The 24,200-nt window shown below is 38.2% G+C and overlaps 1 protein-coding gene across 7 annotated transcripts in view; it reads left to right on the top strand.

Annotated features, from left to right (window-relative positions):
- Window positions 1–24,200, top strand: part of p120ctn (adherens junction protein p120) — a 273,656-nt gene that overhangs the window by 78,030 nt on the left and 171,426 nt on the right. For all 7 annotated transcript variants that reach the window (XM_083117643.1, XM_083117639.1, XM_083117642.1 and 4 more), the window contains exon 2: window positions 6,607–6,736. The gene's annotated coding sequence lies outside the window, so the exon portion shown is untranslated. The remainder of the gene's footprint in view (window positions 1–6,606; window positions 6,737–24,200) is intronic.

The following is a 24,200-nucleotide window of genomic DNA, read 5'->3' as shown; positions in this document are numbered from 1 at the left end:
TCATTTAATTTGTGGACAAACACAATATCAACAACGAAATAGAATAGGACAGGTTTTGTGAAATAAGAGTGCCTTGATTTCAATAATTTTACGAAGCGGAACTCTTTCGCGTTCGTTAACTGGATCCCACTTTAAACGAAAACTCAAACTTGTACATGGGAACTTTGTCTTCTTAGTGCGTTACGTTGGTCACTTATCGTGGAGACCGGCTGGCTGTTTCTCGTCTTGATTTATAACACCCGTCTTGTTCTAATCTCGGTTTCGAAAGGCAAGCCTCAGCCTCTTCTCTTGTCTTGAAATATATAGGGCATACAACATGTATGTACCAGCGCACAAACTTTTACAGCATCTAGAAGTAATTGACTCCTCGTTTCAATGCTACGAACCCTCCAATAAGGGAATTTTATTCTGAACGTATTCAACCACGTTTCACAGGTTCGCAGTTGCCACTAATAAATTATTTTTGTTATTACAGTGAGCAAAATATATGTTATATCTATAAATAATCTGTTTGGTATGTATGAGGCACGTGATAAATCACTTTTGGCTTATGTGAACTAGTCAAACTTGTTTACCATTGTTTCAAACGAGACGAGAGTCTCGGGACAGTAAGTCAAACTTGGATTTTGTAATTAATATAAAATTCCCTCCCAGACGTGTAATAAAACTGTATCTTTAAATTCCTTTCTATCATTATTATTCAAAGAATGTATTTCACAACTTTATAAAATATATATGTAGTGCGTACAACCAGCCAGCTCGGACGTGAGAATAAATAAATAAATAACACTTCAAATTCAAATGTAAGTTAATTTTAAACGTTTTTTTTTAATACTAATATTTTAATGGAATGATAAAACGCGACCAGAATGAAAATTCAGTAAAATCCATTGTGGAACAGTGAATGACAATACATTTTTGTCGGGGTAAATATATTTTTTATGTAGCTTTTATATTTTTAATATTTTTCAAATTTATAAAAATAATATGCTCCCGCCAACAAAGGGAGCAGATTTCCTTGCAAATGTTCACATCTCAAATCAGCCGTGAATGGCATCCCCTACAGCAAAATGTTAATTCGCATATTGGTCACGTGGAATATTTATTGATTTCAGATAATTGGATAATTGACAATTTCATTTACATTACGCTTTATTGTATTGTGGTTATTTTGCGTCGCCTTTCTATTTTATTCGCAACGATGAGAGCGATAAACAAAGGGATGAAATGCACAATCTCGAAGAATAGTTTATTCCGAATTCCGACCCGAGAACCAATCAATATCATCACGTTCAAACATTGAAGCGTGTTGATGGGGTTGAACGCTTCGAGCTGTCGACTCACGATCCGAAAGTTCCGGGTTCGACTCCCAGCCATGGCGTTCGTTTGAGCTGTGGAAGATCAAATTCAAACACAATGAGATTAAGAATAAAGTAACGGCATCACTATATTTATTTGAGCTTCTTAGTAAAAATTGATTAATATTGAGGATTCCGCAGCTGCCATTGAACTGTATAGATAGCTGAAACGACCGCTTTAAGGCGCAAAAGTGAAGCGATTCTCTCGACTAGTCGAGCCATGCCATAAAGGAAGAATAAGCCGTAGATGATGGATTTTCCTAGTGGCATTACGTATTACTATAAATTAAATGAACGAATTTGTGTGAATTATTCATAAATTAGCTTCTTCAAAACTAGCAAATAAGTTTTGAAGGCATTACCTTATAAACTGAGTTGAGCTTTGTTCTCTCTCCCCTTTATGCACAGATAGGGTAATCGGAACTGGCTCTACAGTTTGAAGTGGAATCCGAACTATTATGTGCCTCCAACGGATATAGAACCGAGGACACCTTGTTTACAAGGTGGCAAAGCATTAGCTATATTGCCTAACTTTTTTAGAAGTGTGAACTTGATGTGGCTCTTGTAAAAATGTTCTCACTATGAACATATTAATAAAATATATTACCGAAAGAGAGCACAAATATTTTCTCCGAGCCCCACATGCTAACTACATATCTGGAATAAAACTATACCTTCAAACATGAAGAGAAAAATTCCAACAGTAAGATCAATCTTTCTTCTTTTTTTTCCGAGCATACCTTTCGTTTTCAAACCTCTGCAATGTCCCAAGGGTCCCAAGTCATTCATGCTGGGTTTTACTATTTCTTTTTTCACCTCTGTGCAGTCACGGGAAATTTCTGGGTCGTAACAGTTCCATTAACTTTCAGTGTAATCGTTACAACTCAGAAGTGAGAAGCATCCACAACTGCACCATGCATTTCTCCAGGTTTATCGAACCCCCAAAACTATACTTTATCATTAATTTTGCTTCGCAATTCTACTTACGAAGGCGTTGAGCGGTCGACTTCGATCTCACCACCACAGTTTCAGGGTTCAAGTCCTTACTGTATCTTTATCGATTTCATATAATCATTCATTCTCTTCGTATCGATTAGCTTAAGGAGGGAAAACACAACGTAAAGATTGAAAGGTACAAAAATGTCTTCTTCTTTCCTGTAATTTCCTCCATGAATTTATTTATTTATTTTGAGTGATCCATATCCGATACTGACCCACATTACACGAGTAGCTTCCAAGCAAGGAACTGATATTGATGAACATTTGAAACATCAGTATATTCAAAGAGACATGCTAAGCACTTCCAGTAGTGCATAAATTACTTGAAATAATCTATGGCATGATTGATTCGGATAGAAAACTCCTAAGCAGACATCTAATTTTAGTTTTGAATGCACAAGTATGACTATATCATATTTGATTTTGCTTTAGAGGAATGCAAAAAGGTGATGAAATGCATGGCAACTATAGGAGATTGATTGATTTGGTGTTTTAAGTCCACTTTATGCACAGAAAGGCTAATCGGGACTGGACCTACAGTTCAAATTGGGATCGGAACCACTATGTGCCTCCACCGAGTATCAAACCTGGGACCCACAACTATAGGACAATTGAGTTTTCTTCCCACTTGGACAGGAGGAACTAATCGCAAAAGTGGCTTCACTTTCCGTAGCTAATCAGCATTGCGGCAAGCATTCCAGTTTAATATACAGTTCAATGGTGCCCCTTCATCAATTTAATCTAATTCATCCTCGTCGCAGTTAGCTAAAATTGGTATAACAGCGACGTGAAATAAGGAAAAACAAAAAGAAAATTGCCCAAAATATTACACATTTCAAATATTGTAGCAAACCAAAAGGATAACATTAATTTTAACTACTTCAATTTAACTTAAATATATTCTCTATTGCTGTATGCCGGCCTCCGTGGCAGAGTGGTTAGCACAGCGCGCTACACCGCCAGGGGTCCCGGGGTCGAATCCCGGCCTGAGCGTGGGTGTTTGTGAGTGTCCCTTCATCAATTTCATCATATCATTACTCATCCTGATTTTCGCGATTAGCCAAAAGTGGCAGAAGCGAAGTAAAGTTAACTCAATCAATCAATCTGTTGCTGTATGGTGCATAAAAGAAAACAGAAATATAGCGTTTAATATTTGAAGTAATTTCGAATATTTTTTTTTGTCAGTAAGTCGAAGAGTTTTAAGTCCACTCTATTGCCAGGCTCCGTAGCGGAGTGTTCAGTATAGCTCGCTGGGAAGTAAATGGCCGTAACTACGAATTCTAGATAAGACGTAGACATCAGTAAATGCTTTGTGGGGTTGTGTGTTGTCCATCTTTGTGCGGAGTGCCCCGCCTTTACCGGTGGCGTTCTTGGATGGTTTTTTTTATCTCTTATCAGTAGGGTACTGATTTTAATTTTTAGCTGCCTTTTAATTTCTCATTATTAAGGAGTTCATCTCAAAGATATTCATTATTTTAGTTAGTTCATTTCCTTTAAAGTAATGTGGGTTTGCTGCTGAGGAGCTAATGTCACCTTAAATGGAGAGAGGGGAGCAAATAGCTTCAGTGCTGACGCATCTATTCTGCTCGTTAATGATCAGACAAACAAATCCTATTGGTCGCGTTTATTTTAGACTTGGGAAACTAAAATGTAAATTTACTTTGTCGACGTTAATTTGGACTGGACTTGAAATGTGTACCCAGATGGAATGTAACCCTGGACCATGTTATGCTCAGTTTCTAAGCTCTGGTTGCCGACTCTGTATGTGCGCTACGTTAACGGTTAAGGTTTAGTTGTTTTTTTTTTTGTTTGTTTGTTTCAAGTCTACTTTATGCACAGACTGGCTAATCGGGACTGGAACTACAGTTTAAAGTGGGATCCGAATCTCATGTGCCTCCACCGGGTATCGAACCCGGGACACCTTGATTACAAGGCTACGACGTTACCACTACGCCCTCGGGGAGGCCCACATTAACAGTTAAGTCAGAGGTGGCGGGTTTGAATCTCAGGCCATGTTGTTCAGTTAAACATGCCATTAACCACCTTCACCATCACTATTAACACAGAACCGCTCTTGATTCGATTTTTTAAAACATTTTAGTTATTTTAAAGCAGTTGATTATATTATAATATTATGTTCCTTCAAGTTGAGGTATATATATCCACGATTTCACGTTCACTACTCTTTCGCTAAGAAATTATGACAGTTTGGCCCTTTACACCTTATTTCTTGTTAATCTATGTAATGTAGAAGAGGTATTCTTTGTTAATGGAAATTTGCATACGTGGACACTCGCTGGCTGAAAATAGTGTCTTGTTTGTAGTTCCGCCATATTGATTGATTGGGTTAGTTTCGCTTCTCGGCCGCTTTTTGGCTAATCGCGAAGATGAGGATGAGTGATGATGCGATACAATTGATGGAGACACTCAGAAATAACACCCATGCCCAGGCCGGGATTCGAACCTAGGGCCCCTAGTGTCGTAACACACTGCCATTCAGGACTAGTTCTGCAATATGTACAGATGATATGGCGTAAGTGAAGCCGCTGGCAGACGGATTACACAATAAGAAATCACGCAACCCAACCAGTAAGTGCCAGTAATAAAGAGCGGAGATCCTTGACTAAGGACACGCAGAGGCAATGTGTGATCTGAACAAACTCGATTTAGAACTTTACAGGAAAAGTTCTGGGCATGATTTATCAATCTTTGTTACACATGGATCTATTTCGAAGTGGTTTTGATTTTCGGCTGAACAAATGAAAATTGCAATTTGTAATGCAGAGGGAAGAGAATTGACAGTCGGTTCGAGTTTGTGTCAATCAGAAAAGAGGAAAATGAATTCAGGATACCAAACCTCGTACAAAGTGATTTTACCACTTTTTAATATTTTTATATAAATTTCCACAGGTTCATCGCAATGATCAGATGAATTCACAAAATATGTGGGGAACAAGTACGGTGAAACCTTAATACCTTACCTATGATTCGAAGTTGTTTCTTAGCTTATGCGCTAACCAATATGCCACGGAGACTTACAAGACTTCGCCATAACGTCGAAAGGTACTTTCGATTCCTGTTTCTTATCGAGATTGTAAAAATGACAGAGCATATTGAAATTCCAGTGTTTTAAATTCACATCAAGTAGGTCCATTATGGTTCCACTAATTTATTTTTGAATTTTCGTTTGTGTTTTTATTAACTATTTTAATTTTCTACATTTATAATTGGTACAAATGAAGAAAGTGTGCCATATTTATTTTTGAACAAAATTTCCGTACCCTTGGAACAGAGACTTTCGGATCCTGATTCTGATCCGTGGAACTTACGGTATAATCCAAATTCAACGTTTGTTTTTATTGTCAATGTTACAGTTTTGAGTCTCTTGGATGTCATGGAAGGGGAGGGGGGAGTTACGGAGGTCAGAACTCTTCATTTTGAACTTCGTTTTACTGTATCTATTACTGTAATATAATTACTACACTCCAATTTTCTATTCCAAATTGTGCTCAAAATGATTTTTCAGTAGTTGACGCCCCCCCCCCCCTTAAAAATTTTGTTGGTGCGCCTATGTTTGACGTATCAAACTTTACCTTTATGGTACAACTGCCTTCACACGCCCTAATACGGAACTAATTTACGCAACTCATTTTCATACATAAGGTGATATTTTTTGAGCTAAGAAAATAAATCCTTTCGATCTTGGAATTCACACGTTTTTTTAAGTTTCGAATTATGTTTGATCGAAAGAAAAGTTTACTTTGTCAACTTTGTTTACAGGTAGGTTAACCGGCACTATGCCTAAAGCTCATAGTGGCATCCGAAACACTTTGAATCGAACCTGGGTCCCCTTGTTTACAAGACAACAGCGTTAGCCAGTACGCTATTGTGGAAGCTCTGATTTAGCGAAAATAATAGGAAATTATATGCAACACAACAAATGAACACCCGCCACATAATTGAAGCATAGTAATATGCAAAATATAAATCATACAGAAGAGTGCGTGTACAATTTACGATTTTTCTACTTTTATGAACTTGCGTGACAAATTTCAACATCGGCGATACTAATATGTTCTTAAAGTTAATAAAAATACATTATTACATAATACTCTTTATTTAGGTACTACAGTACATAGAGACTTGAGCTCTATTAAAGTAGGTTCTTTCTGCAATCCACTTCCGTGAAAGTGCATAATAATGCGTTCGAGAATTGCCATGTTCTTACATCCTTATTCTTCTTTTCCAGGGAGTGGAAGTGTGGTGGGATGTAACAAGAGCAGCTTACTGAAAACAACAATGACGAGGCCACCGTTTTGATTAGCCCAGCCACTAATGAGCTAAATGGTGGCTGGGGCACACGAGCTGTGAAAGAGAAGGTAAGTGTTGAAAACATGATGCAAATACTGGTTTAAAAATTGCAAGTCAATAACATTAGGTTGAACACAGAGCTTTTTGACTATTAGTTTCCTTTTTTTTTCTCTTACGAAGTTTCTCACATGTTGCGATGTATGTAGATAGAATGTATAGTCCCCGCAATTAAAGTGGTTGTCTGTAGCAGTTGTCAAACAATCCTTTCTTGGTGAATTCAAGTATATGGTGTTTTTTATTTACGCAGAAAGATGCAACGAAATATACAAGGGAACAAAATCAATAAACTAAACGGACTAGTGCTTTTGTTATGTTATAATTCATTATAATACGTTTACTTTATACACAGATAGGCTAATCGGAACTGGATATACAGTTTAGAGTGGAATCCGAACCATTATGCACCTCCACCGGGTATGAAACCCGGTATCTCCTGATTACAACGTGACTACGTTACCACTACACCATCGAGGAAGCCCTGAGGAATCATCATTCCACTCCATCCTTCATTTGTTACTATTGGTATTCCTAGCAGTATGTGCGTTGGTGAAAGAGCACGTTGAGCCGTCGATTCACAATATCGACGACACCGTAGGTTTCACGTTCGAGTCCTGATTTGGATTTGCGAGAATCCTTTCATCACTATGATCTAATCATAGTCATAGCCACGATTAGAGAAGAAAGCGGAAGAAAAGCGAGACAATATAAATGTCAAAAGAATATCACCACCAGGATGATCTTAGCCTATCTGTTCGTGTGGCATGCCTAAAGGAAATTGTGGGGGATATTAACTCAGTTTCCTTCAGTTTTCCAAAAAGGAACACGTTTGATACATGAAAAGCGGATAATACGTATATAAAGCATCGACTAGTATAGATACAAGCCTCACGAAATTTATGAGCACCCAACTACTGTCCATAAACCGGGTTAAACTTCGGCATACTTTTATTGCTCTAGGTAGCTTATCTTTTGGAGTGGTAAGTTTGTTACAGGAATATGGCGGCTGAACAAATCGCAAGCGAAATTTAGTACATACAATGATCTTTGACCTTTAATATTACACAACCTGTTCGTGTTGATATTATCGTCAACATTATCAAACCCTGCACGAAATGCCACTTTGTCAATTTAAGTTGCATGGCTGTATATCCAATTGAGAGCTAAATTCAGATTAAAGTTACCGGTTACTAATAATTTTAATGAGAAATTATGAATAAGAGACTAGAGAATAGCATTGTTAAGTGTCTGAAGACGTCTGTGTGTACGAGTACAATGTGGATATAACGTAACTATTTTCACACTTTTCTCAACTTTAATTACGTATATTGATTCACGCTCTCCCCAAACCATTGTATTTGGTAGTGTGTGAGCTATTAGTTACGCCGCATGTCAAATCACTAGTCTCCTGATGCATTGTTAGTGTTGGGAGTGCTTGTGATACAATAAGTAGATTTTGAAGTGGTAAAATTGCGTTTACAGTTTGTTTCTGATTATCTTTTACCCCCTCTCAACCCCTTAGAGAAATGTGAAGTAGAGAGTTATATTTTAAAAATTGGTAACTGAGAAGGTTTCTTCTTAGCTGATAAAAAATTGATTCAAGGCTCAGAATGTAAGGCTTATGTTTGCAGGTACTCATATTACGAACACCACCATGCACTCCTTAAAAAAAATTGAAACAAGTGTTTTATATTCCTTCAATATTTTAAACCTGCGTATTCAAACAGTGTGTAGAGCACAGATAATTTTATATTATTTTAGCACAAAATCGCTTATTTAATATACTGGGCTTCCCTTTACTGAAGTGAATCCACCTTCGTGGTCGAATTTGAAAAGAAAACAAGAATTCTTTTGCAGAAAACATTACTTGTCCTTGGCGACTATTTTATTGCCATGCGATATTTTCCTTGGAATCTAAAACTTCAGGGTGTTCACAAAGTTTGGAACCAATTGAAAAAAAAATACACTAACACTTGTTTTAATAAAATACATATATCTGTACAAAACACATTCGACATCATTTTCCACACACAGCTGGAGACGTTTGACCATGTCCCCCTGGTTTCAGCGCAACATTTCTGGGTCTAAAAACGCGCAGGCTGTAGTAATACATTCGCGAAGATGGTCCACGTTTCTGATTTTCACCGCATTTACCTGTGCCTTTAGAATACCCCAGAGGGCGAAGTGTAGTGGGTTTAGGTCGGGTGACCGTGGAGCCCATTCCACGGGTCCTCGCGCCTATCCATAAAGAAAATCCTACAGGTTACAGCCTTTATGAAACACCTTGCATAATTAAAATCCAGGATGGTTTTCATGATAAAGACGATATGATTTTAATTATAGCAATGCGATCAAAATAGCTCTCATTCAATACTGAACCAGGAAGAGGCTCGATTCTATCTATTTCTGTTATTTCTTTCTTTTTCTCTTTTTAACCTCTCTCTCCCCTTCTCTGTCTTTCTCGCTCTCTCATATTTCCTTCAGTTCCCTCTCCGTCATTCCCTTCTTTTCTTTTTATCTCTCTCGTGTGTGTCTCTGATTTTTTCTTTCCCTCCCTCCTATGCCTCATTATTTTCATTCATCTAGTGAATTGTAATTAACACGTAACATTAATATTTATATCAGATTTATAAATAAATAAAATAAAATAAAACTTGTGAATAAAGTCATTACAGAGCTTATGAGATCTCCGAATTTCGGCATCAAGTTTCACGGTTCGTTTTTTGGCTCGTCGACTGAAGGAAATGACTGCAATACCTTATATCTGCGCTGAAGTTCTTGGTACACACCCTTTCACACCAGAGCAATTATATCTGGAATTGAAAATAAAGGAAAGGAGTAACATGCAACCTATTGTATATTTCAGCACAGATTAATGTAATGCAGCTTACCAGAGCATTAATTAGGGAAGTGGATGTCTCGACCCTAATAACATTAATAATAGTAATAATGCAGATTGGAACTGTTATGTAGCGTTGGTTTCTTAACGTCATGCGTCTTTAATAGTCGAGATGACAGAGATTTAAATCAATAGGAATCGTCAATATTTGCATTTCTTAATTAAAAATAGGTTTAATTTGAGTCAAAACACGTGAAATCACCCAGAGCAGGTTGCTTTATAGTCATAGATTTGCTTCTATTTTTTTTACTGATAGATACATGGTCCAATATGACAAATATGTAATATTAGATTTCCGCAACAAATATGTTGAAAGTTACAATTTTTTTTTAAAAAAATGAAGATTTACAGAGATTGGGTGGAGGAACGAACGCACCATGTGAAACAGAATACGTCATATCTCAGAAACTATGTGAAATATTGTGATGATTTAGGTATTGTTAGAGAGGAGAAGGACAGTCCCAATATAAAATAACTGTGTTACCACTCTTACCTGCTCAGAAAATAGAAAAATCTTTAAAGAAATTAATACATTGTGATGAAAAAGACACTCCATTTCGGGTAATTGTTTGATAGGAAATCCCAACTTTACCACAATGAAAATTGTTACACAGCATAATATTAAAAATCAGAAAGGTAATATTGATCATAATAAAAATATCAAGGTTTCATTAGTCAATGTATGAACTATTGTTTCCACTGACACACAGTTATATTTTGACAAATGGCCCTAAAACACACACAAATTACCACTCATATGAGTACACATAATATTGTTAGAAAAGTTGAATACGTGGGAGAAGCGTTTCTATGATGTTTATCCACTTTTAGCTGACAGAATTGTACTAAGCCCAGAGTTTTTGTTCAGAATGTATATGGGTCAGTCCACACCGAATGGTCCAGCACTGTTTGCTTGACCATTTTTAAAATATTTCATTTTTCATAACCCCTATGCAAGAGTAGTTCAAAGCGGGCATTATTTTTCTAAAACTTGACTTCGTTAAAAAAGGGTGGTCATTCTTTTTGTTTCACAACTTCAGGCATTTTTGGCCTTTTCAGACAGTTATGATAATCAGCTAAGAAAAATGATAGAAAGTTGTGGTAAAAAACATTGCTTTCAATACATTTCAAGCTTTATTTTATGCTCTGTACCTTTTTTCACCACCTCTAATGCAAATGGCTGAAATTTAGGGCCAAAACTGATATTCAATTTTGAATAAAAATCAAAGGTTAGGATTTTTTTTTTATTAAGGGAAGTAATGTCATATCGGAGCTATAATTTTTTCAGAGGAATCCTATACATCCAAAGTTTGGCAGAAAACATTTTAGTTCTGTTACTCGTTTTCTCTTTGAGTTATAGTTATTTGAAAATGTCAGGTTTTTTCCTTTTTCTTTTCTTTTTCCAAAATTTGGCCTCCTATATCTCTGGTGAAGGACCTACAAGAACTTTGATTTACAGCAAAGAATACGCTATGAGAGGTACCTGTAAAAAAAATTGAGATTATTTTTTTTACATTAATTCAACCCTTTTGTTCTTCAACAATCGAAACAGTCAAGTTGTTGTTGTTGTACTTGCACCTTACATCTTTCGTCGAATGTTGAAAAAAAACAGCTCTTTTTAGGTGTTTCCAGAGAAAATCCAGAACTTGATTGTAATTTCTGTTTGGTTATGTTCTCCTCCCTCTCTCTCTCTCTCTCTCTCTCTCTCTCTCTCTCTCTCTCACACACACACTATTTCCCTCAGTTTCCTCTCCGTCATTTTTCTCTTGATATTTCTTCTCTCATTTCCAGTTACTTTATTAATAACTGAGGGTTACTTGTTGCTACATGAACTGCGTATCCACACTCGTAATCATAATATTAACTGTATTACCCATGCTAACCTCTAACTCATTGGGGGTTTGCATTAATTATAAATTTCGCTTCAACAGGACACATTTCAAGTTCACGTGATCGATTTTGAGGTGTGTCATGTCCAGGGATATAAAATTGTTAATTGATCCTGCAGGGGAAAGTGAAGAGTGTGGTTGCAGCGTACTACAAAGTCGAGGGCGCATGTTTTTCAATTTTCCAGCTACCAGCGTGTCCGTTCCGTACGCTTGCGCACTGCTTCAGTAGTTAATGTTTTCGGATTCAGTCGAAGATAATCGAAAAGTTCGACGAAAGATGTAAGGTGCAAGTCGACAACTTGACTGTTTCGGTTGTACATTGTAATTCCAAATGTGTTGGAAAACACACTGAATTAATAACTAATAATTATTACTAGAGTTGTTTTACGAGTAACTAATGAAGTAATGTCATTGGTTACTTTAATTAACGTCGCTTATTTGTACCGTCAGGTTAAACGCAGCGGGAGCTTTGGATGTACAGTCAACGGCAAAGATAATGGTAGGCAAATTGACCATCGCTATTTTCATTACTTTTTAATTCTACATTCTATGTTGTTTTAAGGAATGAAACTGTGTTGGTTCGAAGCAGGCATTGTCCTCTGCTTATTGACGTCGTTACTTCAATTAATTATCATGACATTGTGTAATACAGATCGAATGAAAATAATGGTGGACAATTCGCCTACTGTTTCTTTTGCAGTTGGGTGTACCTAGATAAGGTAGTAGTAGAAAGCGTTCTTAGTGTTTGTTTAAGGTGCCACCCCAGTATTCGCCTGAAGTGACTGGAAAGTCATGGTAAGCATCGGCGGCATTTAAACCCGAAAACAATCTGAATAAGAGTGTTAATTTAACCACGGAAACATCAGCCTTGTTGTCATCCCTACAGACGTGTCTTCACGATCGCTAAACTATGGCGGTTTGTGAAGATTTTCTTGTTTTATCTTGTACCGAGCCGACTCTTTCCCAGGCACAGTAAATTGTCTTTAGGTTCAGCAAAAGTATTTATACCTTTCTTATTTTACATCGCTTTTACGCGATTTTGTCTAATCGCAACGATGAGGGTGAATACTGAATAGTGATTAGATTAAATTGATGAAAAGACAACTCGCATGCCCAGGACCCAAAGCAGACTTCGATAACGAGACAAATTGCTTTTTAGTGAATTACGAAGTTGCGACTGTAAGTAAACTTTAGCTTGTCTATTAGGTCGTCCAATTCTTATGCATGTAAAAGTTATGTAAAATTTGCACTTTATCGTGGATTCTTTTGATGCAGGAACATAGAACATGTAATGTTTTCAGATATAATAGGGGATGGGAAATTCATTTATTCTATTTGTTATTTAGCGTTGCTTTTATACATACTTATATACGTATATTTACAAATAACCACAAAAATACTTATCCTGGTTTTCAACCTAGATTCAGGGCTTCGCAATACCAATCAATTTGTGTATAATGTATTCGTAGATTTTTTAAGCATTAGGTTGACGATGAAGCTTCACATTTTAGGAGAAGTAAAAACGAAGGAATGTTTTTAATAAATGCCGATTGCATTAATGTTATACGTTGTGTAGTACTAAAAAGTGCGGATGCTATTCGTATACGCTAGTTTTGACACATGACATTATGCAGTGAAATCTCATTTTGGCAAGCAGATTTTCAATTTTGGCACTAATGTTATGCATTACTTGCCAAGTGACGCGTAAACATCGACGTCCAGTTTCGAGCCCTGCTCTTGGCTTAAATTTATATTGTGAGACATAATCAACAACTTCCGTCTTAGTAGCGGCCACTTTCCCGTTTCTTCGCATTTCTTGCATTTTTATTAGCTGTTGTAAATTGCTAGTTTAATCACGACAGGAAAGAATGGTTCGAATGTTCTATTTTTGAATAAAACTCGTGTAATAGGCCAAATTATTTGCATGTTTGCATAAGAAAATGAAATTTCCAGGTAAATGCCCCGATTGAAGACATTTTCGTCGGTACAGTAATTTTGCACAGTGCACTATACCATATTCTGTAGTTTTTTTTTGCTACTATTATTTTTTTTCTCAGAAAAACTTGGTACACGTCCAGGGTGTAGCTGTTAGCATGTTACGCTACTGCGACAAGGATATCTCAATTCATTGATTGATCGATTTGATTTATTTTACGTACTTCTCCTTTCATACACTTTTGGCCAATCGCAAAGATGAGGATGCATGGTGATAAAATAAAATTGATGAAGAACAATCACAAACACGCACGGACAGCACGCAACACAAAGGATTGTTGATTACACTTCATCTATTTATAGTTCACACCCATCTTCACGTTCCCAATGAACAAGCAGAGAAAAACAAAATACATACACGTAAAGCATTACGTTTGCTGCTCATTTCAACACTGAACATTTGTTGATTTGCTTACGTAATTGGGTAGACTGCGTGTGGATCACGCATTTGTACATGAACGTAAACCAAGGAGTATGTTCCATTTAACTTCCTCCAAAGAATGAGGTTAATGGGAAATCTGTGTTCGGTACATCCTGAACACCCACAAGACAGTGGATTGGATGTTTTGCTGAGACCTTATTTGAACACACACACAAATCAGACGTCCGTGCCAGTCTACACATTTATTGTCGGCCTTTTTTTAAGAAGCTCCCATTGAACCCTCTTCCGGAAGTGGGAGTGGCTGCGAGCTTTGTGTTCTGGCATGGTGTATCATTATATTACGCTCTGTTGCCATGTGACTTCCGAAACATACGCTCAGAATACGCTGTCTGCATTTCTTGTCGAAAGCAGAAACGCATACAAACAGGGTTAGAAAAAATACAGGGCCTGAATGTTTCAATTCAGTTCTATTTGGAGTTCGCTTACGGAAATTACATTACCTTGTTTTTTTAAATATTTGTGTCTTCTCTATCACGTGTATCATTAAATCAGAATAATAAAACAATGCAATTATAAATTGTTGCACTTTTGCTACCTGTATTTTAAAATTTGCACCGATATGACAGAGTCGGCCATATATTAGAATGTATTGCATTTATGATGTTCCTGGTAGAGCCTTCTTTAGGAAGGCCACTCAGGCACAAGAATTCATTACTTTCAATCCAATCTTGTATTGATTAATAAATTAAATGTTTTAAGGTCACATTTCATAGCTTATCTTAGTTGTATTCATGGCTTTCTTAGCCCGTATTTGAAAAAAAGAATGGTGGCTGGCTTATGAGAAAAAGGAGCTGGCGCCTAAATTATTTTTTTTCTTTTGTCTACCCTTGCATACACAAAAGAACTTTTAGATTCGAATTTTCCTACTGTGTGCTAAGCTAGGTACTAAATTGTTGCTCGACTACTAGTTCTTGCACAAGCTTAGTACCACTGCACTAACGAATACGCACATAACTTGTTTCATTTTAAAGAAAATTTCCAAAAGATGGAATTCAATTAATTTTTTTTCCTTACGATTATGTAAGTTGCTTAAGGAATAGTCCTTTCATGAAATTGTCCTCACTGTTGTGAGGGAGGAAATTCCTCAAATACTGTGACAATTCAACAGGTAAAATAGCAGAAGCGGGAAAAAAAACTGCTGGCTCAGTAGCTCAGTTGGTAAAGAAAAGGCAAGAAACCCGGGTTCGAGTCCTGGTCGAACTTGCCTTTTTCGCTTAAATTTCTACAGTGTACAAAGTTTGAAAATGGCACGTACGCCGGTATGCTCCCATAAGGAAGACTGGCTGTTTAGCCGTACATGAAGTAATTTCAGAACGGCGTTATTTTCTATTGCAAATCTCTAGACGGCAGAAGAAAGCAAAACCCATGAATATTTACTTGGAAACCCTACAACCGGAAATTCTTTGAATCACAAGAATTATGCTGGAATTATTGACACCAGAAATTATACGCATTTTCTCCCATGTTTTTTTTTACAACCGTCGCAAATTAGCTGTTGCAGGATTTCGTTCTAAAAAAATGCAATGAAATTTGCTTAAATGCAATGTACGCGTATGCTCATAACAGCAATTTAGTTTGCATACAGAAACTGTTATTTTCTTTTTCAGAAATCCAGTAAACAAGTAAAAGACGTCACTTTGACTTTCCATATCGAACACATATCTTTGTAATTATCACTATCGTCTGAATGTCGTTACATCAGTATGCAGTTTTATTCTCAATACATAGAAAGAAGCGTGGCGGAATGGTTAGTTCTAAACATTGTGTACACTATGCATTTTGTATTCTAAAATCTTTGCTGGAAAACGTTGAATTCTGATGAAAACTTTCATTTGGCTCGGAGACAACCAACACGTAGAAGGAATTTTAAACAGATGTATTTTTTTTTTTTTCAGAATTTGGATATCATAATTTTTTTCTTTTTTTTTCTTCTCCCTTCGAAAGGAGTGAAAAAGTCTTTGAGAAGGTCAAAGGTCCAGCAAAACTTAGTCCGCGGAGAGTGGGTTTTATGTAATGGGTGCTTTTTAAACCGAAGTTATGTACAAAGAACAGCAGCATCACCTTTCCAGTTGCATATGATGTGGGTTTGTGGTGGACTAAATAAATGAAAAGTAACATTCGGAACAGTCCTGTCTTACAAATTTATTGGGAGTAATAGATTAATTTCGGATCATAATAGAGTATCACCCTATGACATATTTTCTGTTGGAATTCTTGTCATGTGCCCAGCAAGTAAAGCAAGAAACAAATTAGTACCGAACAGTACGCCAAGTTATAAAAATATTTAAAATTTGCTTTAATTTAAATTGGTTTACACGAATATTAATATGGAGTGAACTTTTGAGGACGAATTTTCACGATTCGTAACGCAATTAATACGTACTATAACAACCCAATAAAACCAGGGAAGGGAAGCATATGCAAACAAAGTATCTAGAGTATGCCAGATATTACATATTTACTAGAATATTTGTTTTAAACTACTTTTTCGTTTCAGATATTCTTTTAACGCGTGAAATTCTGAAAACAAAATGTCCCCTGTACATACTCTTTTTGAACATTTCAGTACATAAAAGGGCCTACTATTATTTTATAATTAAATGTTAGTTCTCCGACACAGATATTAGGTAACAGATCTGAATCTCGCTTGCATTAAGAGTCTCTTTGACAGTGGAACCATTAGAAAAATCCACATCAAATCCGACTCTACACTGCGGGAACTGCAAATAGAATGCAAGCATTTAGTAAATTTTAATAGTCCATCTGTGACACAACCTTTGCATCCATTCCGAATAGTGGGGTTCATTGTAACACAAAGGAATTTCCAGCCATTTACATCTTTCCGCCCATGATGCGCTTAATTAACAGTGCACGTACTGAACAACAACTCATTTCGAAAGCACATTCAAATCCCTGCCACCTTCATTAAGCAGTCCACGCAGCGAACGAAGCTGCAGATTGAATAAGAAATACGAGAAGCAGCTGTTCCTTTTAAAAAAAGAACTTATCACAAGAAAATTGCATGCGAAATAGAGCATCCACGAAAATTAGTATTTACGACCAGTATGTTGAATTTGAATCCCACGCTATTTGAGTAGTTGAGGTGTTAAAAGTTTGGATAAGAATGCCAGTGACTCCGTATTCGAATCCTATTGTAATCTTCTTTAATAATACAAGTAAAACAATCGTATATTCAGCGGATATGTAACAATTGGAGGTGGAGAAGGGTGGGTAAATGAAGAGCCCCAGGGAATTGTTTGGCATTTCTTTAAATTGGATGTTAAGTATACATAACTTGTGAAAGACATATTCTCATCTACAATGTAAGAATAATATTTTCACCATTCTCTATCCCAGATTTTTACCTATAGTGACGCAATATCCAACATTTTTCAAACATTTTCAGCACGAGACGTTGAATATTTACAGGCGCAAAATTAATGTGAATGAACTGCTAGCTGCCGAAGGAACCAGAGGTGGCATTTTGCACGGTTTTATTTTTTTTTTTCAGATAAAACCAGGAAAAAAACCGGGCAAAACTGTTTTTTTCAGGTTATGTTTATAAATATATATATTTTAAAAACTAAATACATTTTTCTCTGATAGTAATATATTGGAACATTCAATTTGTATTGTTTTAGTTCACTGAATCAAAAACTATTTAATATTTTCTGTTAATATACTTAAGAATTGACAATGAAAGTCTCACGCCTTGAAATGATTAAACTAAAAACATAGATATGAGACCACCGACTGCCGGCCGCACTCCTATCTGATCCTACTCTGAGGTGGGAGATCATCCAACCAGTTACAGGGTGACGTGTGGCCAGCACGACGAACCCCCAGTTGTCATTGTAGGTTTTCGTGACCGGGTTACGCTACTCATTCGTAGCTCCCCAATTTAATCATGCTGGAGAGTGTTCACCAGTCTCATACACAGGCCAAAATCTCAGGAGAAAAGCTGTTACGTTTCCCCAAGGAGGCTCAAACCTGCACGCGTCCCATAGCCGGAACCCAAACCATGACCGCACAGCCACAGTGTGGGACAAATTATTAAATTATCTAAAATACTATATTCTGAAAAAATTGAGCAACAGTTTGATTCTACTCTTCCTAGATGGAGTAACAGTTAATAGATCTGTGAATAGTTTACAGGGTTGCACATTGCAATACTATACTAATACTTGATAGCTGTGGTGGTTTAGTCAACCGCTGTGGCGGAGTGGTTAGCACAGCACGCTGCAATGCCAGGGGTCCTGGGTTCGAATCCTGGTTCGGACGTGGATATTTGTGTTTGTCCCAATGAGAATACAGAGAAGATTGGTGTGAAAATTGAGAGAATAGGGGGATGCTACTGCTTAGGGGTATTACTTTAATACAAATGTAAAAAAAAGTAGACAGGCTGTCTGACTACTATTCAGAAGACCCAGGTTCGAATCTTGGAGTTGGTGATCTAAGGTCGGAATTTTTCTGGTCTTGTCCCTGCATAAAGCAGCTCTGGGACTCGCCCAGCCTCAAATCAATGGGTCATGGGGGGGGGGGGGGTAAAGGCACCGGGAGTTCGGTTGGGATCACATCACCTCCAAAATGGCCGCGATCAAGAATATGTCGGGCCCTGCCCCCATGTCCCCTGTGATGTGCCTTTATGGTGCAGTGCTATATGCACGGGGAACTTTACCTTTACCTACTATCCAACATGTGGGTAGCTGCACACACCCTTTTAAATCTGCTTCAATGCAATTTGTTACAGTTGTGTTTTCCCATTATTTTTGTGGATGTTTCAAGTTTAAATATCTATGTAATGTATTAACCATGTCAAAATTATAAGGCTGACATGGCTGATTTCATCAAAATGGAATACCGTATCCATCCACCAAAATATCTGGTTGCTATGAAACTAACAGTTCCCATGAACAAAACATTAGTGACCCAAATTTAGATTCCAACATACATGTGTACTATATATTTTTAAAAAGTATATGTCAAGCCATAGAAATGGCCTAAAATATTTAAGTCTATTTTCTTAAATGTCCAAAAATGTAGTTTAGGCAGATATTTGAAAGTGGCATCAGAATTTGGAGCTACCTCAGAACATCAAAAATCAATTTTTCATCCACCATCTTGAAATGCTTTCAACAAATGCAAAATGAAGTAATTCCCTGGGTGTATCTATTTGCGACATGAATTTCACTCTAAAAACTCTAAATTTGCTACAGATATCGTGGTCTAAAAACTGGTGACTTTCCCCCACCTTTCCTAAACCACACACTATATTACAGAGGTTTTATTGAAAACTTCAAGCTCAAGTAATGTCCAAACGTTGCTGAGACTTTGTTTTCTTAATCTACGAAAATCTAACCTCAAATGGTTGCATAACCTAATGCTCTCGCAAGGCATGTAAAATCAGTCTGTCATCCACCATCTTTAAACAAAATTAGAAAATATAATGACCCGTGGCTGGACTGCCCTTGAAGGGCCTAGGCCGATCTCCCGCCTGCCAGTCTCCCTCCCACAATCCTACCTAGAAGTGTGGAGACCTTCAACCGGTAATGGGGTGACGTGGAGTCAGCACGTCGAACCCCCAGCCATTATAGGAGATTTCCGAGACCTGGATATCATCGTGACGATATATCGTCTAGTTGATATCGCCTGGACGATATTTTTTCCATATCGCGATATATCGTCTGGACGATACATCACCCAACGCTACAAGGAAGTTATTTTGCAGGGGGGGGGGAGGGGCAAAGAAGGCGTATTTTCCCCGCTAATAGCTTTATCTCCTCAAAAAAATTCTCCCTCACTTCGAAGTTATCACTTTACTTTGAATTAAATTAAATTATATCTGTGCAATATAAATGTTTCGATTGACATTTATTTTCCAGAGGTTGTACCCCCCCCCCCCTTCCCATCTTCCTGACGTCCATGTTTTGGTTGATTAGGTTTATTTCAATTCGCTTTTCTGCCTCTCTTGGCAAATTGCAAAGATGAGGATGAGCAATGATATGATTATTGATGAAGGGACATTCACAAAGAACACCCATTCGGGCGTAGCGCGCTGTCCTAACCACTCCGCCAAGGAGGTTGGCCATACGTCCATGTGCCAGACCTACGACAGTTTAAAGTGGGATCCGAACCACTATGTGCCTCCACCAGGAATCGAACCCCGCACAACAACATAAGAGGGTACAGCCAACGACGAAAATAATAGTAGGCAAATTGTCCATTCCTGTGATCATTATTTTAAAATTCTGTATCTGTTGATCCGAAGCAGGCGTTTGCCTCTACTTAAAAAACCGGACGCGTTCAGTGGCTAAATAGGGGTGACTGTGCTTTGGACAGGAAGCGGGTTCCTTGAAAATCGTCTGCTGTAGAAACAGCTGTGACAATTACTTTTGTCACCAGTCTTTTTTGTAGTTTATGTGAGTGTATTTTAGAATTTCGTAAATACTCTTAACAACTTTCTGTAGCCAGTTGTGCTTTTTGACTTTTCTTGGATTTTCGGTTCTAGACGGCGAGGGTAGGAAAACAATAGCGAGTTGTGGAATTTTTGACACTAAGGGTGACTTTTACTTGTCCAGCAATAGGAACAACGTCCAAGTTGCCGACCGAGGGGGAGTTCTTTCGCAACACGTGTGAGGGCTGCTCTGTTTTTTTTTCTTCACCCCCAAACCTCCCAAGTTGACAACGAGCCTGGAAGAAAGACCACCGTCCAGCATTTTTTCTAAGCTAACGAACTGCGAGGCGGTTGATTTTTTGAAGTTTCAAGTTTTCCTTAAATACCCCTGGACTCCAGAGGACCGACACAGTTTAGCGCCATATTCAGACCGAACACCATCTCCGCGTCACTTTGCGCGAGTTACGGAACTTTGCTTTGTTTTAACCTTTCGACCGCGTCGTGTTAATTGTCGTGAGTGTGTGATCACAGTGACAGTGCCAGGAATTGAGGCCGTGTTAATTACGTGTTTCACTTGCTCCAGTTGTGTTTTTCCCTTTTTTGTAAGGAGGGACATTGAATAACCATGGGCGGTTGAAAACTACGAGAGGGACGGGACCTTCGGGTTTCCGATTACTGCTGCCATGAAGCCAAGAGAAGGAGCCACGACGCCTGGCTTAAGTATACGACGCCTTAAGTCAAGAGAACAGCACCACGACGCTTGCATAACGATGTCTGAGATGAAAGCCACGCCGCAGCGACAACTCGCATTGCCAACCCAGGTGGGAGACGACAGTACAACCGTGAGACGGATGTTACGCCGAGAAAAGGAGAAGAGATAGAGAAAAGAGAGAGATGAAACGACGTCCGCCCTTAGACGACCCGACGCCCTGCGTATCCCCGAACGGCCATTGAAGCCACGATCGGATGCAACGCTCCGAGCAGACAGATGGAAGCGAGGTGCTTTTTCCGCCCATCTTCGTCGCCGCGATGGAAAATAGGAAGAAAAATGAATGTTACGTCTAAGTCGAAGAGACAGTTTTCGCCCGCCAGGAGGACAGACTGTCATAGCCACGAGTATCGTCGGGACGCCGCAACGAGGACCGTTGACATCAGCGAGGACCACGCCGCCATTGAGTCGGTATAGTATCCTCCAGTTATTTCTTTATGTGTGAGAGTGAACATTCGTCCACCTACGTTGCCTGCAATTACTAATTATTTTGGCCAATCAAATCAAAAGTACTATAAATCTTCAAAAATTAAGAACCTATTTCGCTCACCCTTCGAAATTCTAAAAATGTAAAAGACCTACTATTTGTTATTGTTTTCCTATTCTCGCGCCGAGTATTTATATGAGTAATTATATGTTTGTGTTTTTATCTTTTTGACCGTGCTCTTTGATAGATATAGGTATCAGAAAAGCTAGGTACTAATTAGTATAGCCGACTTAATCATTTTTAATATATCCTAGTTTATATTACAGTCGTTTGTATTATCAGCACTCGTGTACTTGTAATCAAGTTAATTTCCTCTTGTCACTCATTTAGTGTGTTCTTATTTTTTTGCATTGTAGTGCCTCAACAATGTGTAATGTCAATTATTATTTACTTTTGTAACTATGACGCCTAGTTAATCGCGTCTCATATGTGACAGAGTGCTGGCCGCGCGTATTTACATTGAAAGCAAGCCTAAGGGGCTAATAGAAATCTCAAATTCGAAGGTACACGGGAAATAAACCAAAGAGGCGGTTAGATATTTTATCATGTAATGGTATATTGTGTTCACCCCTGCAGCGTGTGTGTGTGTGTGTGTGAGTGCATGATGGAATGAGAGCGAGGGGATATGTACAAGTAATGTGTTATATTATCATTGTTGTGTTTATTTTTGCCGAATACACGTATATATTCGTTATCCTACAGGTGTTCTTGATTCATTTATATATATGTATAGATGTATATCCTCGTATGGTCGATATTTTTAGTTTTAGTCCTGAGTTTGAAGCTGTATAGCTTGTCTCCATTGACCAGAAGGGTTATAGTTTTCTATTATTACAACAGTTATTATTATTATTATTGCTATAAATGAATAACAGCACCACTTTATGCACGACGTGGCTTACCGCCGGAGGTGTAAATAACCGACCCGGTGACACGAACCTGGAATTAAACCGTTAGCTGGTGGTAGGATTCGTCTTTCCTTAACCGGAGACGCGAACCAAGGACCGACGACCGTCCAATCGGGCGGCCGCGGAACCCTGAACCAACTGACCAGCGGTAGAGTTGTTTGGCACCTCGAACTGGGGACCTCGGTCTCCCGGACGAATGGTCAAAACCTTTACACAGCAATGAAGTTTCAACGTAGTAACATCGCCGCCAAATTTCGTAGAGAGATGTTTATGAATTATGTAAGGATTAGGTAAGCCAGTCATATACTATATTAGCAAACAGAACATATCAGGAAAGTATTCATATCGTCACATTAGTAGATAAACTTTTTTGTAAAGCAGTAGCTTTATTTTAGATCATTCAATTAAATTGATCTTCTTAGTAAATATTATAATTAGCACAAATGTACACAACATTAATCAGGATAGTATTTAATAATAATAATATTGTTGTATATAGTATTATAAGTATAAATGTAGTAACTGAATGGCTTGTGACATTTTCTAGCAAAATGAGGGTGTTTTGTAGAATGTGCAACAGGGGCCAAAATGTCCCAATTTTCCTCATTCCACTTCGAAACGGTTTGTTGCCAATTGTAAGAGCCATCACAAACACAACACAGAAAGCGGTAATAAACACAACAAGCAAACCCCCACAAGCGAAATACCACAGGGTAGTTCGGCGAGTGCTTCTCCCTGCCTCCCCTCGCGCGTTTGGAATCGTCCTTTCCATGGAGTTTCGTCTTCCTTGGCCGGACTGTACTTATTGACGTTTTAATTTAAATTCATTATCATCCCAGCGTGGAAAATGATGGGAAATTCACCTACTGTTCATTTTGCCGTTGGGCGTATAGTGCTGGTCCCCAAAGAAACCTCACTTTACTTCAAAGAAAGTTCCGAAAGATCAGTTTTCCCCCTTACAACCATATATCAGGTCCACGTGGAGTCCAGTAAATCCTCCCCTGAAACCTTTCCCACCAATAGCGTTCGTCCAAGAAATGACAGCTCTCATCAAGTCCACGTGGACTAAATGAGATGTTGCTAATTCAGTTTCATAGAGATTTTTGAACACGAGGTTGCGGTTCTCTATCTTTGTTAGGTTGTGTTATTGTGTTTTGCTATTTTTCTATGCAATATGAAGACCTTGGGAGTAAAACGTCACAGTGAATGAATGGATGTCTAAACTCTGCAGGTAAAAGTGACAACAGCGCTTTGCCGAAAAACAGGTGGTGGCTCGAAACCAGATACGGTTCCGGTCAGCTTCCTCTGGGGTTATGTCAAAGATGCCGAACTGCTGCTACGTTCAGGACTTGGGGTATACAAAAGAAATAGTAGGCGAATTGCCCATCACTATTTTCATTCAGTTTGTTTCGATCTTGACGCTGCTGCCAGGCGCCGAACCACAGTGGAAGGGTGCAAATGCAACCTCTCGGTTATCACAAGGTCACTTGGCCGGGAGTCAGATTCCACGCCCCCCCCCCCCCTCGGAAGCACATCCGAAAATGCTTGTGGCGGATGTCCACGTGATTGATTTACAAAGATGAGTCTCCTGTGCGAAATTTCGCAAACCAGTGATAAATGCTGCGTCCATGAACCGTATCTGGTCGGCTTTTATATTTTCCGCTGCAACGCAAGCAGTACAACACCTGTCTA

This window comes from Lepisma saccharinum, chromosome 2 (genome assembly GCF_977018435.1).
Source record: "Lepisma saccharinum chromosome 2, izLepSacc3.1, whole genome shotgun sequence".
In the NCBI taxonomy this organism is placed as follows: domain Eukaryota; kingdom Metazoa; phylum Arthropoda; class Insecta; order Zygentoma; family Lepismatidae; genus Lepisma; species Lepisma saccharinum.
Note: the sequence above shows the minus strand (reverse complement) of the source record. Positions and strands in the feature narration are given on the sequence as shown.